This window comes from Anabrus simplex, chromosome 3 (genome assembly GCF_040414725.1).
Source record: "Anabrus simplex isolate iqAnaSimp1 chromosome 3, ASM4041472v1, whole genome shotgun sequence".
Lineage (NCBI taxonomy): Eukaryota > Metazoa > Arthropoda > Insecta > Orthoptera > Tettigoniidae > Anabrus > Anabrus simplex.
The window spans coordinates 270,714,931-270,734,217 of NC_090267.1; the positions used below are offsets into that span (position 1 = coordinate 270,714,931).

Here is a 19,287-nt window from a genome sequence, read left to right on the forward strand (position 1 = left end):
GACCGGGAGAAATTTTAATATAAGATACTATGAGCATGTCAACGCAATAAGATATAATAAATTTTCAGCTATCGGCCAACACATGTTTGATTATAACCATAATTTCACCAATATCGAACAGGATATGGACATTCTTGAAATAGCAAACAAGGGTCCTTTACTCAATATAATGGAAAACTAGTACATACACCTAGATCAGTATTTTAATGTCAGTTACAACCTCAATGAAATCTCTGAGAAATCCAACATTCTATTTGATTTATTAATTACTTTTCTCAGAAATAATAATTTGGCTGGCCATAATTTGTTCCTAAGGTTAATTAAAGGTACTTCGCTGAAGCAATTCCCATCACTCCCTCATCCTTCGGCTCCGCCTTAAGTCACTCCCCTTCCCCCTCTTCACTTCCCTCCCCACGCCACCCTGCTCAACCCATCTGCTCCCCCCACCATCCCTTCCTTCCTCTTTCCCTGTTCAACACACACTCATACCAGTTGCACACTCCAGTCAAGCTGCATACACTGCTGCGCAAGGTGAGAGTTTCCTCACTTCGTTTTTCTACCCTCTTCCATTTCTTCGCAAACTTTGCGTTAACTCTAACTTTCTTTATTCTCATCATCAGGTTACATTTGTTTCTGCTATGGACTGAGAATTCCATCCACTCAATCCACCGTATGCAGAGCTCTCTTGTAATTCTGTAAGACTTTGAAGGATTTGTTTATATCCAGTCTGCAAGCTACATTACCACTTGGACTTCAAGCATTTTATCTATTACCCTCTGGGCCAGTGTCTTAAAAATGAAATTTCACTCAGTTATTGCAAAGTACAGTTGAGCTACAAAACTTACTAGAAACATCTGGATATTGTATTCAGACTGTTAACGAAATTCTATACTTTTATCATAATGTACTATTTTAATGTTCATGTAATATTTCAAGCACCGTCGTAAATTTGATGCAAAGTACAATTGAACTACAATTCACAGAGCTCACTGACACCAATTGTACATTTGAACTCAGACATTTTAATGAAAATATATACTTTTAATATAATGAATCTGTGTCGCAAAATATTTTAATATTCATGTAACATTTCATGTATCTAACCACATATAATACATTTTATTGCAGTGTACATATTACTAGTTTTATTACTTTATAGGAAGTTATTGTTTTAGGACATTCGAAAAAAAATTGTGTACTTAATTAAGGCTGATGATGGCCCTAAGTAGGGTCAAAAGTAGTCCCTAGTGACTCATTGTGATGTAAATATATGCAATGAAAATAATATAAAGAATTGAATAGGTAGAATAAACAATTTATGTGAAATTATATGTAACTTGCAGAACTACACTTAAGCAGTGCACCTATGACTCGTATTTCAGAAAAGAATGACATTTTTTTCAGTGTTTGCCTAATGAGAAAGATGTTTAAATGCATTATTGTTTGAACTTAATTTCTATGGTGGCTACAATGTTAGAATAACTTTATATTGGCCACCCTGTCATACATAGTTCTTTTTTTGTGTGGTTTTATTTTTCATGTGTTTTGAACATTGAGGTACTGATGGTTTCAAACAATGTCAAATAGAATATCGTGTGTGCATTGTATCAGGGTGCAAATTTGATTGCGTCCTGGATTATAATCAACTTACAATAGTCAGGTGAATACTGCATACCATAGATAACTGCAGGGTTTATTTTCTTCATAAATATCGGATAGAAAGCACCACAGGCTTGAAACGATTTGGTTGCACACTTAACCCAATTTCTGGCCTGTCAACCGTGCATAACTCACCAGTTTCAAAGTTCTGTGCTGCATCCGCATTTTATTACTGTATTTTTTTCGTGATTATAGACACTATCATTGAATTGTTCCCAATTATCTAATGGAATTCGCTACAATCGCACATCCTTTCTGCCGATAGCAGGTGATTGACAAGAGTTTTGTTGCTTCAGTTTATCGTTTCGTATTTATGAAAAAGTAATCAAAATAATGGATGAGAGTGTTTTAAACATTCAGGAAGAGTGGGCCATTCTATTTAGGTACATAAATTTTAAGACTGGTGAATCCTGGACTTCTTTATTATTATGAAAGTCTCTGTACTGTATACCCAATTTTTGCTGCTTCCTTTTATTCTTGTTGTATTCTAGACTGAAAAATAGGAATTATCTTTTTTACAATTTCTGCTCTATTCTTCTTAAGGATCAGAGGTATCTGTGTTCAAGCCATGAATACAACACTAACTTACATATTTTCAATATATTTTGTTACGCAGAAGTGTGTTTTATTTCAAAGTTACGTAATTCAAAAGAGTTGTCTCCCCCTCCCCCTATCACTTTGAATTATGAAGGTTTTACTGTACTGGACAGTTTTCATGCCTACCTCAATGATATGTTAAAAATGTTGATCACGACACAACTCTTGCTGTGATTCCTGGAGAACTTCACCTCATTGGTACAGCCACTGGACGTGTCTATTTATGTACCTTCATATTTGCCAACTTTCCCGATTTAGGCAGGAGACTCCCGATTTTCGACAGTTTTTTCTGCCTCCCGATTGTTCTATTATGGTGAACTTCAAACATTAATTTTCAAATCCTGCCATTTCAGCTTTTTTTTTACACCCATGGCCGGAAGTCCTTTGGTAATTGCCCGCTTCCAAATGAAATATCGACGCTTATTAATACGAGGAATGTGCTTGAATGTGCGATGTTTATTGAAACCTGTATATCGCAACGCGTATACAGATTGTCAATGTCTCGTTCTCACGTGCTATGTTCGTGTTCGTTCATATCAGTCTAGTCGATTCTAGAGACTAGTCGCTAGATATGGAGCCTTTCTTAGTAATTTAGTGATAGAATTTCAATGATAATGACTAGTTACTTTTCTAGAGATTTTAGGAGCCATTTGGAGACAAATCTGATTAATTTTAATTTATCTCAATTTAAATAAAATAAGAGTGCCTGTTCATTGCTCAGAATTTATAAAGAATGATATTTCTGTACCGGTCGTGACCATAGTAACAAGGAGAAATGCATGTTTTAATTTTTCGTAATGTCTGTCTGTACGTATGTACGCGCATCACGAGGAAATGGCTGAAGAGAATTTTATGAAAATCGGTATATAAAGTCGGGGAATAAGTCGCTACAATTTAGACCATAAATAATTTTATTCACGCTGAGTGAAATGGTAGTTTAGGGGAAGGAGTAAAATTTAATTCCCAAATATTTGTTATTATTGGCCCTATCGATAAATACTACATAACTAAAGTTATATATTATTAAATTTCCTATCATTTATGTCTTATACATTGTTACCGTACCTGCTATGATAACAGATATTCATGAATTTTGATTTTTGTTGTAAATCCATATCTACACCGGACCAAGAGAATGGGTGAATAGAATTTAATTAAAATTGGGTGTAAAGTCAGGGAATAAAGAACTACAATCTACGCTATAAATAATTGTATTCACCTTGTTCAAATTGGTAGTTTAGGGGAAGGTGCCAAAAATTTAATTTTTAATTTCCTATCTTATCGGTCATACCGGAAAGTACTACATAGCAAGAGTTACAGAGAATACAATTTCCAATTATTTATGTTGTTCAGTTTTACCGTACCGACTATAATAATATTGGTGGTGATGGTGATTCAATTTTGAAGATGATTATAAGAATGAGGAAAAAAGTCATGAAGGAACGTCACTTGAATAATAACACAAGAAGGAGTCGTGAAAGAAAGGGCGACTCACTTTATATTAGATGGCTCTAATATCACAAAGTCGGAAGAAAACTAAATGTGAAGGCCTGCAATATAGAAAGCTCAAAATTTTGCTAGAGGCTTTACGTCGCACCGACACAGATAGGTCTTATGGCGACGATGGGATGGGAAAGGCCTAGGAGTTGGAAGGAAGCGGCCGTGGCCTTAATTCAGGTACTGCCCCAGCATTTGCCTGGTGTGAAAATGGGAAACCACGGAAAACCATCTTCAGGGCTGCCGATAGTGGGATTCGAACCTACTATCTCCCGGATGCAAGCTCACAGCCGCGCGCCTCTACGCGCACGGCCAACTCGCCCGGTAAGCTCAAAATTGATCAACAATAACATTACATTGACCTTTGTTTGTTGTGATGTGCTTTGTGTATTTTGCTGCCATTTATCTCCGATAGATGGGATTACTGCTGCATATCGAGTGTAACAGCTTGCCTGAATATTTGCGGGAAGTAGCTGGGGAGTTAAATCTCTCTCTTCTTTAGCATACTGTTGCTCTGGTTCATAAATTTTCTTATACTACTGGTACGTAACACACCAGATCATCATAATATTCCAGCTATTTGATCCCTACTCTGAGGCAGTGATTGGAATGAGCAGTGTGCACACTTAAATGGAATAACCACGAACCTACTACGTTGGCATAGCAAGGGGAGAGGTAATACTACCACATGGTGCATTCCAGGTGGCAGATAGCAGGGTCCTAACCGGCTTGCCGGCGGACTTGAGCGAAATAAAATAGCTCTAGTGGACCAAACACACAGGCGCAGACACAGGTGAAGAATACACCCACGGTATCCCCTGCTTTTCGTAAGAGACAATTAAAAGGGGTAACCTACGGATGTTTGAATTAGAACCATGAGACTACTTATAATTAGTACCACAATGCTGGGTTGCTTTTACTTGCACGTAGTACCACTATGTTAGGTACACAATAGATTTGTGATTAGTAGTGACAGTGTGTGAATCAGGGTGAGTTTTACAGTACCTGTAATTAGTACCACTCTGAGTGACACCATAGGTCTTCCTTGCCTATGATTATTAGCCACTATGTGAGGAGGAGCACGTTTTGAATTCTGGTCAGTGGATGATTTTGGACTTTTAAATTGTCATTACATTTCGTCTCAGTTTGTACCATTAGGGGCCGATGAACTAGATGTTAGGTCCCTTTAAACAACAAGCATCATCTTAAATGGAATAATGGCACATCAGTGCTTTTGCGGCTGTCTGCGGCCTGGTCATTCTAGCTCTGGAACTTAGAACTGTTAGATCGACACTGTGGTACTTTTCTTTATAAGTGGGAAAATGTACTTTTTTTCATTTTATCGAATATTTCATATGACAGCATTACTTTTAATTGTGACATTCGTACTGACATTATTGTAATGACTAATTTGACTTCAGTTGCGAAAACTATAAGGTCAGTCCTTCTGAGAATTTCATAGCAAAGCACGGGTACTACAGCTTGTTATTTGGTACAAAAAGCATTGTGCTTTGCGTAATCGGGCAGGCGCTTGATGCAATATATTAATCTATGCATTTGCTAAGTAATGGCATTTGAGTGCATGACCAATTCATACATGTGGAGCATGAGTTGATACTATTTTTGGAAGACTTATCTGAGACCGATCCTCTCACTCGCATACTTCTTGTGAGGGAATAGCGGTGTGTAATTTTCACTCTTATAGCCTTGTTATAGTAACAGTCAGGCTTTGAGACAATAAGGGCCGGTTCTACCACCTACCGGTAAAGTCACGATTACTAGACTAGACGGTAGGGGTCATCAGTTGGGTGCACAGTAGCAAGCCATGCCTCCTGATGTCATGCGGTCCGCAAGTTCGCTAAACCAAGCAGAGCTCCATTAGTCTAGTGATGGTGTTTACCTTCTCAACAGTGCAAGAGTTTAATTTTTCTGTGCTGTGCCATGGTGTGTTGTTCTGTCACTGGTTGCTCTAACCACGACAGACACCAGAAGGATTTATACATTAAATTTCATCGTTTTTCAAAGAACATGACATTAAATTAAAGTAGATTAATGCCTGTAAATGGGCTGACTTGTTTACTGTTGAGAATGCTCGTGTGTGCTCTGTACATTTCGACGACTCGGACTACATAAGGGACATGTAATTAATCTCATAATAGAACCGTATTGAGGACAATATATTAAAATTATAAAATCCTTTTATTAACAATCACCTACTCAATACAATACATTACTCATTGAATTATAAAATAATCATGGGGTGTCTTAAATAATGGAACATGTTTCGTTCGACATAGCGAACATCATCAGCCGTTAATTTACAAAGATTAGGTCAGGGCCCTGAGCTGAAATGATAAAAAATGTTAAAAGAGTGACAATGCTGTAATAAAAAGTAAAATGATAACATTAGACTTGAAATTATAACAATATGTACAGATTAACAGCAAGTATTTGTAGTGGAATACATTGAACGATGGTAGTCTGTAAAGTTAAAACAATCATGAGGTTGTTAAAGTAAAAAAATAGATATAGCGGACCTTAAAATATATGTCAATGCGTGAAGCGTGGATTAATTATTGACGACGGAGTTCTTTAAATTGAGCAAAAAGTTGAAATAGAGTTTATTGAATAGTACAAGTCAAACTGAACCAGTTAAAAGACGCATGGCGACGAAACTAAGGTTGATATGACGTGAACTCCGGTAGTTAGGAATTCTGTAGGAGAGCCAAACACAATGCCAGAAGGAAATACAAGTTGAACTAGTCCGTATTTACACGCTAGCTGTAAAATTAATCGTATACAACGTAGGACACCAATGGTGGACTCGTTAAAGAGTAACTATAATCTTGAAAGTAGGGAGAGTTCCAGCAAACCAGAGATGGATGGAGCAGATTATGGCACAATTGGAGTTAGATATGTGGAATGAAAGAAAAGGGAGGAAAAATGAAGTTATGTTATAACGGGGGGGGGGAATTGAAAAAGGAGGCTTACCCTTGGGACTAGTGTGAGGTGTTCGCTAGCATTGGCTGCGTGAAGCAAACTGGCGAGTAGCCTTATTGCTGCTTCTAGTGTTGTTTGTATGTATGTATACGTAGAGGCGGGGAGTGAGTCATGTGAGGAGGAGGGGTGACCGATTCCTTGGGCGGGGCGGGTATACGTGGAGGGGTTGTCGCATGAGAGGGCAGTAGAGTAGTAGTTGTTGTATTATTAACAGTTGTATAATTAAAGATTCTCGTAAAGTTGTTATTATTTATATTGAAAAGAGAGAGTAGTTCTGGAATTTTCTCGATTATTGGACTTTTAATTTCTGAAGTATCATTTAAATTTTGATTTCCGTTAAAATGCTGGTCTAGGAATATGTAAATGTTCTCCAACTCTGTCATAAGTTTACTTTTATTGACGTATTTCAAGATTTGAAGGTCTTTTTCAATTGTAGTAAAACTGGCCAGTCTCTTCCATATGGGTGCTCATGGCGGAATACTTTTTATGTTTTGAAGCGTTGTAGTGTTCAAGGTATCTGGTCAAAAAGCTACGTCCAGTCTGTCCGATATAGGAGAAACCACAATGGGTGCATTTAAGCCTATAGATACCAGAGTTCGAGAATTTATTGTGATTAATGTTAAGGGGCTGTTGATGCTGATGAAATGGGAGACCCAATTTTGAGGTCAGAGTTTGACAGAGCTGTGAGTGACCTAAATAGGAACAAGGTACCTGGAATTGATGATATTCCCTCTGAATTACTGACTGCCTTAGGAGAAACCAGCATGGTAAGGTTATTTCATTTAGTGTGCAAGATGTATGAGACAGGAGAAGTCCCATCCGATTTTCGGCAGAATGTTGTTATACCTATTCCCAAGAAAGCCGGTGCTGACAGGTGTGAAAACTACCGCACTATTAGTTTAGTATCTCATGCCTGCAAAATTTTAACACGTATTATTTACAGAAGAATGGAAAAACAAGTTGAGGCTGAGTTGGGGGAAGATCAATTTGGCTTCAGAAGAAATGTAGGAACACGTGAAGCAATCCTGACTTTACGTCTGATCTTAGAGGATCGAATCAAGAAGGACAAGCCCACGTACATGGCATTCGTAGATCTAGAAAAGGCATTCGATAATGTTGATTGGACCAGGCTATTTATGATTCTGAAGATGATAGGGATCAGATACCGAGAACGAAGAATTATCTACAACCTGTATAAAAATCAGTCTGCAGTGATAAGAATCGAGGGCTTTGAAAAAGAAGCAGCAATCCAGAAAGGAGTGAGGCAAGGATGCAGTTTGTCCCCTCTCCTTTTCAATGTTTACATAGAACAGGCAGTAAAGGAAATCAAAGAGAAATTTGGAAAGGGAATCACAGTCCAAGGAGAGAAAATCAAAACCTTGAGATTTGCGGATGATATTGTTATTTTATCTGAGACTGCAGAAGATCTCAAGAAGTTGCTGAATGGTATGGATGAAGTCTTAGGTAAGGAGTACAAGATGAAAATAAATAAGTCCAAAACAAAAGTAATGGAGTGCAGTCGAACGAAGGCAGGTGATGTAGGAAATATTAGATTAGGAAACGAAGTCTTAAAGGAAGTAGATGAATATTGTTACTTGGGTAGTAAAATAACCAACGATGGCAGAAGTAAGGAGGACATAAAATGCAGACTAGCACAAGCAAGGAAGAGCTTTCTTAAGAGAAGAAATTTGCTCACTTCAAACATTGATATCGGAATTAGAAAGATGTTTTTGAAGACGTTTGTGTGGAGCGTGGCATTGTATGGAAGTGAAACATGGACGATAAGTAGCTCAGAAAGAAAGAGAATAGAAGCTTTTGAAATGTGGTGTTACAGAAGAATGCTGAAGGTGAGATGGATAGATCGAATCACGAATGAAGAGATACTGAATCGAATTGGTGAGAGGAGATCGATTTGGCTAAATTTGACGAGAAGAAGAGATAGAATGATAGGACACATCTTAAGACACCGAGGACTTGTTCAGTTGGTTTTTGAAGGAAGTGTAGGTGGCAAGAACGGTAAGGGTAGACCAAGGTACGAATATGACAAACAGATTAGAGCAGATGTAGGATGCAATAGTTACGTAGAAATGAAAAGGTTAGCACAGGATAGGGTGGCATGGAGAGCTGCATCAAACCAGTCTATGGACTGATGACTCAAACAACAACAACATATTTGAATTGAAGAATATATTGCGGTTCGTACATCGGGTTCTATAAGCGATGTTAATATCGTATTTCTTTAGAGGGTTAGTAACTTGAAATAGGCCTGGATTCGTGTAGTTGAAGGGAGCATATTTCGTTTTTTTAGGCTTGTCCGGAATCAATTTCGTTGCGGTTTGTAATTTTATCTTGTTAATGATTTTATTAATCATTAAGGGATTATAGCCATTAATTCTGGCCAAATCCTTAATATAGTTTAGTTCTTTTTTGCGATTTTCAGTTGTCAGCGGGATTTTTAATGCTCTATAGTGTGCTAACATCCCTTAATGAGCTTGACAATGATGTCAAATTCACTAAAGAAGACGAGATCAATGGTTCTCTAAACTTTTTGGATTTAAACATTTCAAGAGAGAATAATAAGTTCATTTTTCAAATATTTAGAAAGCCTTCTTGTGCCCCCATCACTATAAGACACGATTCCTTACGTCCGTAATCTCATAAACAGGCTGCATTTTTTAGCCTTGTCTATAGAGCATTAAAAATCCCGCTGACAACTGAAAATCGCAGAAAAGAACTGAACTATATTAAGGATTTGGCCAGAATTAACAGCTATAATCCCTTGATGATAAATAAAATCATTAACAAGATAAAATTAAAAACCGCAACGAAATTGATTTCGGACAAGCCTAAAAAAACGAAATATGCTCCCTTCACCTACACGAATCCAGGCCTATTTCAAGTTACTAACCCTCTGAAGAAATATGATATTAACATCGCTTATAGAACCCGATATACGAACCGCAATATATTCTTCAATTCAAATATAGTTAACATTAATCACAATAAATTCTTGAACTCTGGTATCTATAGGCTTAAATGCACCCATTGTGGTTTCTCCTATATCGGACAGACTGGACGTAGCTTTTTGACCAGATACCTTGAACACTACAACACTTCAAAACATAAAAAGTATTCCGCCATGAGCACCCATATGGAAGAGACTGGCCACAGTTTTACTACAATTGAAAAAGACCTTCAAATCTTGAAATACGTCAATAAAAGTAAACTTATGACAGAGTTGGAGAACATTTACATATTCCTAGACCAGCATTTTAACGGAAATCAAAATTTAAATGATACTTCAGAATTTTAAAGGCCAATCGAGAAAATTCCAGAACTACTCTCTCTTTTCAATATAAATAATAATAACTTTACGAGAATCTTTAATTATACAACTGTTAATAATACAACAACTACTACTCTACTGCCCTCTCATGCAACAACCCCTCCACGTATACCGCCCCGCCCAAGGAATCGGTCACCCCTCCTCCTCACATGACTCACTCCCCGCCTCTACGTATACATACATACAACACTAGAAGCAGCAATAAGGCTACTCGCCAGTTTGCTTCACGCAGCCAATGCTAGCGAACACCTCACACTAGTCCCAAGGGTAAGCCTCCTTTTTCAATTTCCCCCCCCCGTTATAACATAACTTCATTTTTCCTCCCTTTTCTTTCATTCCACATTTCTAACTCCAATTGTGCCATAATCTGCTCCATCCATCTCTGGTTTGCTGGAACTCTCCCTACTTTCAAGATTATAGTTACTCTTTAACGAGTCCACCATTGGTGTCCTACGTTGTAGACAATTAATTTTACAGCTCGCGTGTAAATACGGACTAGTTCAACTTGTATTTCCTTCTGGCATTGTGTTTGGCTCTCCTACAGAATTCCTAACTACCGGAGTTCACGTCATATCAACCTTAGTTTCGTCGCCATGCGTCTTTTAACTGGTTCAGTTTGACTTGTACTATTCAATAAACTCTATTCCAACTTTTTGCTCAATTTAAAGAACTCCATCGTCATTAATTAATCCACGCTTCACGCATTGACATATATTTTAAGATCTACTATATCTATTTTTTTTACTTTAACAACCTCATGATTGTTTTAACTTTACAGACTACCATCGTTCAATGTATTCCACTACAAATACTTGCTGTTAATCTGTACATATTGTTATAATTTCAAGTCTAATGTTATCATTTTACTTTTTATTATGGAATTGTCACTCTTTTAACATTTTTTATCATTTCAGCTCAGGGCCCTGACCTAATCTTTGTAAATTAACGGCTGATGATGTTCGCTATGTCGAACGAAACATGTTCCATTATTTAAGACACCTCATGATTATTTTATAATTCAATGAGTAATGTATTGTATTGAGTAGGTGGTTGTTAATAAAAGGATTTTATAATTTTAAAATATTACATAAGGGACTCGAAGAGTGAGTTGTTAAACCTTGCAATTAGAAGTGATTTAAGGTCTGACACAGTACCACTTTTAAATTTCCTACAGAGTAGTAATGATTTAGCGAGTCAGTTCTGTAAAGATCGTGAAATGAGGGCACAAAGGTGAAATCATAAGGAGATACGGCGAATTTTACAATTGCAGGCGCCAGTTGAAGCAGAAAATGTTAATAATTCAATCTTGAGGAAGGAATTAGATTAAAAAAAAAAAAGTAAACATCAGTGTTTCTGAGATTAGAAAATTGCTGAAATGACTGCAGAATTGGAGTTAATATATATATATTTTGCTATTTGATTTACGTCACACCGGCACAGATAGGTAGAGTTAATAAGACTAGAAAATTGTGGCTTAAAACAGCAAAATAAGGATCTTCTGGACCGTCTTAGTGCAGCTAATATCAAGATAAAAAATTTAAAAAAATAATGTTCAGATGTTTTTAGGGTACTTTTTCTGAGTCAACAGCAAGCTTTAGTGCAAGGCAAATGCTCAAGCTGGTCATCTGAGGACATTGCTGAGGCAGTCACCTTTCGGTCTATATCATATAAAGCATTGTGTTTTGTTAGAGACGTGATTAATTACCTGTTTCATAGCGAAGTTACAATCAAACGACTGCTAAGACAGTTTTCTGTTTCTCCTGGATTCATTGAGTATAGCATTAATATCTTAAAAACAAAATAGTCTTTTTACACATTTTGAAAGAGATGTTGTTCTCAGCTTTGATAAAATGAAGGTTAATAATGACTTGTGCTTTGATCAAAAAGAAGAAATGATTAGAGGACCACATGATAATGTCCAAGTCATTGTAATAAGAAGTTTAGCTCAAAAGTGGATGCAACCTATCTACTACAACTTTGATACAGCAATGTCAAGAGAACTGTTAGTAAAAGTAATTCATGTCATAGAAAGCACCGGATTTAAAGTTAGAGGAGTTGTATGTGACATGGGACCTTCAAATAGGAAATGTATGACGGATCTGAGTATTTCGTGGGAAAACTGTCGCTGGAAAACCCATCAAGTAAAGAAAGTAACCTATGTTTCTTTTGTGATGTGTCTCTTGCACTTAAATTACTGTGGAATCACATACTTGATGAAGGATATAAACTGGAAAGTGGGCAATGTGTTACAAAAAAAGAATTTACAAAATTTGCTGAAATGCAAAGTGAGGGTGAAGACCTACAATATGTGCATAAGCTTTCAATGAAGCATATTCTTATGGCTGGAACATAGAGGAAAAATGTACGGGGAGCCGCTGAACTGTTATCACTGACTGTGGGTAAAGCAATATGCCATAACTTCCCAGAGCCCATCTACGTAGGAGAGATTGTAATCACGATTGTTAATGGATTTGATGTCCTGAACTCCCGTGTCCACGTGTGTGGTACAAAGAGCTTGAGAATTGCCTATGGGAATTGTGTAGAGCAACAAAATCATGCTCTTGACAAATTATTCGAATTAATTTTCACCATGAGCATAATTGGCAAAAACAAACTCCTTCCTTTTCAAGAAGGTTTTCTAATGTCTATGAATAACCTTCGTGGTCTATTTGAAGGATTTAAAATCAGAAGGCTATACTTATGTAATGGCGGCCAAGTGTAACCAAGACATAATTGAGAGCTACTTTTCACAGATCCGAGGACTTGGTCGCTTTTGTGATAATCCTCTCCCTACCATTGTATCGCAGCGAATTAAATCATTAATTTTAAGCTGGAATGCAGGTAAAGTGGTAAACAGCAAAAACTGCCCAGATGAAAAAATGTCCAATCTCTGAGCACAAAGTTTTGTCTGCGGAAGATGATGTGCCTCAAAATTTCATACTTGACAATGACGAACATTGCGAAGCAGTGTCCAACCAAAATGGAGAAGCTTGTGACAAAAATTGTAAATGTTGAGGATGATGATGATTCACCCATCTGTCAATTCACTTCTGGAATATTAATCAAGAAGTTAGTATAAATAACCACCTAATCGATACTTTATTATTGCCTCCGGCAAAATTGAATATAAATTAACACTTACAGGACATGTTTCGACCACTTAGTGGTCCTCTTCAGCTGTATAAAGAAAGAATTGAGAAGAAACAGTATATCCAAGAATTCGACCTCTACTTCGGAATGCTTCGTTAGAAACATGAGTTTCCTGAAAGGCGACAATGTCGATGTTATTGTCCAGCAGGAATTTCGACAAATAGTCACACTTTGCCTTGCTAATGCTCTCGACATTCAGTTGCAGGAGTCTGATAGATGGACCGATGTTTCTCGTTAATTAGTTCTGAGAAGAACTGTTTCTATTATTTAGTCGAAAATATGTCATTGCCAGGAGATCCTGTGGATAGTCTGGCTGCCTGTTTTCAGGTCAACTGCTTGGGGCAAGGATTCTAATCCTGATTTATGTTTTGTTACTTGCAATGACAGAGGTTTCCCGATCAATGCCACAAGAAAAGTGATAGATGCCTTCCCCCACAGCCAGCACAGACCTGTAATAATACAAATTGGTTGCACAGTCCCTATTATACGATCAACTCCACATGCTCGATGGAACTTCCAGAAAGCTGTCTGGGCAAAGTTTTCAAGGGAACTGGATAAGTGCATTCGCTGGATCCCTCCATCTCATAAGAAGTACCATCGGTTCATCGGTGCAGTAGCAACAACAGCTAAAAAGTGTGTGCCAAGAAGATATCGAAAAGAATATATCCCAGGATGGAGTGATGAAAGTGAAACACTGTACCAACAATTCCAGCAAAGTAGTGACCAAGAGATAGCTACAGAACTTTTGACCAGCTTAGACTTATCTCGAAGGCAGAAATGGACAGACACAGTTGAAAGTATGGACTTTACCCACTCAAGCAGGGAAGCATTGGAGCCTTCTGAGGAGATTGGGAGGAAGTGGATCAGTATGCAGAAAACCTTCAGGAGTAACACCTGACCAAATTGCTTCCCACATCATTACCACATCAAGAGTGCCTTCCGACAAGAAACATACCAAACATATCAGACGACAGCTTCGTGACTTGAAAAAGACAACATCTCCCTCATCTGAATATGCTCGTCCCTTCACAGTTTTAGACATTGACATGGGACTGAAGGACCTCAAACCTTTTAAGTCACCTGGTTTCGATGGCATCCATCCAGAATTTCTTATTCATTTGGGAGGATATGCTAAGTAATGGTTGGCAGAGTTCTTTACTGACATCCTGCTGACTGGTCAACTTCCATTGGAGTTCAAGAAGGCAAAGATAATTTCTATTCTGAAACCTGGCAAACCCAGCAACAAGGTAGAAAGCTATCGACCCATCGCCCTTCTTAGCTGCTGCTACAAACTTTTTGAAAAGTTGATATATAACAGAATAAGTAGCACAATCCTAGAGCATATTCCAGTTGAACAGGCAGGCTTCAGACCAGGACGTAGCTGCTGTGACCAAGTATTTTCTCTTACATCCTTCATTGAGGCAGGATATCAAATGAAGCTGAAAACATCCGTAGCATTTGTCGATCTTACTGCTGCCTTTGACACTGTATGGAGGGAAGGCCTTATCTACAAATTTCTTCGTATCATACCATGCAGAACGATGGCTCAACTGATTAACAACATGTTAAGTGAACGGAAGTTCCAAGTAATCACTGGAAGCAAGATAAGCAAGGAGAGGAAGCTAAACAACGGATTGCCCCAAGGATCAGTTCTCTGACCATTATTGTTCAACTTATATCTCTCTGACCTTCCTGACACTTCATCCAGAAAATTCTGGTATGCCGACGACTTGGCTCTAGCTGTACAAGATCAGGTAATGGAGACGACTGAAGAGATTCTGACCAAAGACCTGTCTTTACTGGAAGATTACTTCAAAATCTGGAGACTTCAACCCAGTGCGAGTAAAACAGAAGTGTCTTGCTTTCATTTAAATAATCGTTTGGTGAATGTGAAACTGAATGTTAGTTTCAGAGGGAGAATTCTTCGTCATAACTGGAACCCAAAATACCTTGGTGTCATCTTGGACCGTACACTATCCTTCAAACAACACCTTCTGAACTTAGCACAAAAGTTGAAGTCTCGAAATAACATCCTTCATAAACTGTGTGGAACTACCTGGGGATCTTCAGCAACCACAATTTTGCGATCTTCAGCCCTGGGTTTGGTGTATTCAAGTGCTGAGTATTGTGCACCTGTTTGGATGAACAGTCATCATACAAGGCTTGTTGACACCCAGCTTAATACCACAATGCGCATCATATCTGGCGCAATCACATCTACTCCAGTTCATTGGCTTCCACTGCTAACTGTTATAATGCCACCTGATATACGCCGATCTAATGACCGTATGAAGGAACTCCACAAGATCTCAAGAAATCCTAGTCTACCCGTGAATAGTGACCTGCCACTTCTGAATCTTAATAGACTAAAATCACGGCATCCAACTCTGCGTGATGCTGCTAACATGGATGCTAAGGATTTTAAATCTCTTGATGAGTGGAAAAGTAGACGGGAAGCAGCAACGGATGTGCGCCTTCATACGTTCTTCTCAGGTCCCAGACTTCCAAGTGGATCCCACCTACCACGCAAGACCTGGATGGCCCTGAATAGAATCAGAACAGGACATGGTCGGTGCAGAGCCGCTCTCCATAAGTGGAAAAAGCTACCTAATCCAGACTGTGACTGCGGAGCTCCACACCAGACTATTCGTCATATCGTCAGGGAATGTAAGATTCAAGCCTATCACGGTGATGAAGATGACTTATTGCTGCTAACTCCAGATGCTGCACGCTGGACTGAAGAACTAGATATTCAATTGTGAAGCACAAATTACTTTGTTTCACAGCTGTAAATATGTATATATTACTGATTATGTCTGTATAAGCCATATGCTAAATAATAATGAGAAGAAACACTAGAATTGAGAAGAAAAAACATTAGGACAATAAGCACAAATAATAAATGTTCTTTGGAGACTCCTTTGTTAAAAAAAAAATGGAGGTCATCAGATCAGGACATCTTGCCTCTTGTTCTTGTTTGGAAAAGATGTTTATTCTGCGCTGTCTAGAGGGCCTGTCTTTGAGCACGACCTGGTGAAGTAAGTGTTAATTTATATTCAATTTTGCCTGAGGCAATAATAAAGTATCGATTAGGTGGTGATTTCTTGATTATACTCATCGATACGGTCATGAAATGGACAACTTGTAATTCTGGAACATTTTCAAGATGCAAGTAATTAACTTGTTTGTCGAAGTAGTTAGAGAGAAACCAGAGTTACAAGAAATGATTGCTGGCTATGTAGATTATAGGCCTATAGGGTGAAGACAAAGAACCCCCAGAAAGCCAATATGTACAGAATCCAAACCGTGAACCTTTCTCCACCTAGGAATTGGCTAGAAACCATTTTAAGAGGGTACTTTTTTTATTGCTATTTGTTTGGGGTGTCGACCCACGTGGATCTTTTGCCCCAACTGGCACCATATTGTATGAACTTCCAAGTAATTGGAATGGCAGTAGTGTGGAATGTTGTGTGTGAGGAAAGGAACATTAAGGATGTCACAAACACCCAGTCCCCAGGCCAGGGATATTAAATCATTACAATTACAAACCCGTGACCTGGTTGGGAATCGAACCCGGAGCCGCCGGGTGACACCGTGGGGCCAGACAAGAGGGTACTTCATGAAACCCACAGATGAATGCATTCATTCTATTATTAAAATGGAAAATGAGTTTGGTTCCTTCCATGAAAATTACATTAAGAAATGTCCAGGTATTTTTAGGTTCTTAAAGGAAAAAATTAAGAAAAAATATCCTGATCTTGAAGATTTTGTTGTTTTATGGTTTGTTAGAACCAGAACGTATATAAGGATGAAAAACATAAACTTAGGCACATGAATTCTTACAAGAGGTGTAAACAAACTCCTAATGAAAAAAGGAAAAGTGTGAAAAAATCAAGACAGCTGATGGATAGACTGATTTTAAAGTTATATAAAATGACGACGTAAAAATCTAGATGTAAACATTTTTTGTGGTACCTATATAATGTAAATATGTATACAGTTTTACTACCGTAATAATAATTAAGTGTATTTATTAGTTGTTTTTAAATATTGAAATTTTGATCGCATTTTCTGTATGTGAGGGTTTTCTCCGTACCACAGGTCTGTATGCCCTAAACCTGTGGACGCCTCTTCCCCAACCCCCACCTGCAGCCCCTAAAAAATTGACCTCTTATATGGTGGAAGAGGTTGGCGTTTCTCCAGGGGCTTTTTACCAACATTCCACCGGCCAATACACATTTATAAATAATTACTTGTACCTGAATATAATATTAGGTGTTTACAATACAACTTAACACCAACTATCACGCTAAAACAACGGTAAAAGGTATCCCGTGTGATTGGTCATGTAAAGCATGAAGAATGGTAATATTTCTCGGAAATCTAATATTTGTAAACAGTGTTATCAAGAAATCGAATAGAACTGTAGGTTTTTCAGAAATCTCGTTTAGATTAAGATTAGCGTTAAAATACTGATCTAAGTGTGTGAAGCACAGCTCTGTACGCCTCGAGACATTAAACAAGGGGCCTTTGCTTGACGTTACATTGTCCTACTGATGTCGATATAATTGAGCATGATTCAGTCAAGTGTGAAGTTTCCTTAAGGTTGTCATATGTGTGTCAGTATTAATAGTGATTCCTTGAGCCATGATGTCCATAAGCAGTAGTCCTTCCAAATCCCAGAAAACATTAGCCATCACTTTTCTTGTCTGAAGCACCACTTCGATTTTAATGTTTTTGGGAGGGAAAATCAGGATGATGCCAGTCCATTGATTGCTTCTGCATCTCCGGTTCAGAATGGTGTACCTGTGTTTCATCTCTTGCCACATTTCTTGAAATGAATTCATCCCCACTGTTCTAGTACGAGGGGGTACCCGAAAAAAACAGGAATAACATTGCCATGGGCGAAGCTTGTGTAGTACGCATTTCTGCCGCTAGGTGTGTATAGCGCAACTTATTGCCACTTCAGTGCCGCCTGTGTTGTCAGCCGACTTTTTCTGTTCATCTGCAGTGCTTGTGTTTGCTAGTGCTGTCTTGTTCTTGTATCACTATTTATGATGGCAAGTTTAAGTGAACGATGTCCAAACCTGTTATTGGGAAGTTTTAAGAAGATCGCGCAACAGTGTTCATCAAAAAAGACCCGATTTGTGGCAGACAGGAGATTGGTTTGTCCATCACGACGACACACCTGCACACACAGCCATCCCTGTTAGACAGTTTTTGGCTAAAAGTGCACGGTTCCGCTGCCTCATGCCTGACCTGGCTCCATGCGACGTTTTCTTATTTCCACGCCTAGAAAGGGGCATAAAAGGACACAGATTTGGCAACATTGAAGAGGTCAAGAAAAAAATGAGGGAGGAGCTGTCAGCCATTTCTAAAGATGACTACAAAAAAATATTTTGAACAGTGGGAGCACCGGCGGGACAAATGTATTAGTTGTAATGGAGAGTATTTTGAAGGGTATAAGGCTTTGTAAAAAATTTGAAAATACATAGCTTTCAAAAAAAATTTTTTTGTACCCCTTGTATAGTGCCAAGAGTTCAATGGACACAGCCTCTGTTGTTTCTCTGTGGGCAGCTATCAACATCCTTGGATCCTACTCAGTGCAAACCTTTCTCAACCCCAGCTGTTCACTCGCAGTTACATGTTTGTCATCCATAAGCTTGCTGTTTGTAGTACATGTTGCCAAGTATTTGTGCAGTATGCGGCCTACCACAGCAAGGAGAATCTTGCCTATTGTTGTCCTATAATCTTTCGCAGCAGCTTATTGTACAATATTGTAGAAATTGATTTGGCAAATGAATTTAGTGCATGAATTTTTCAGTTACCCTCATATTAACATTAAACGCTTTATAATCTTTTATCAGTTACGGTTCTGACTAGTGGCAATGGTGTTCTGACTTCTCAAAATTCCTTACTTCTTGTTACAGGTTTAAGCGAAACAACATACAATGAACACAATTCTTAATTTAATGTAGTGTTGACATTCATTCTTTGGCAAATGTGTACATTTTCATTTCTGCTTCCTGGTATGTTTA

At 38.1% G+C, this 19,287-nt stretch overlaps 1 protein-coding gene across 1 annotated transcript in view; it reads left to right on the forward strand.

Moving 5' to 3' along the window:
• The window catches only part of Sbf (SET domain binding factor), an 851,001-nt gene that overhangs the window by 332,068 nt on the left and 499,646 nt on the right, over positions 1 to 19,287 (forward strand). The window lies entirely within an intron of this gene.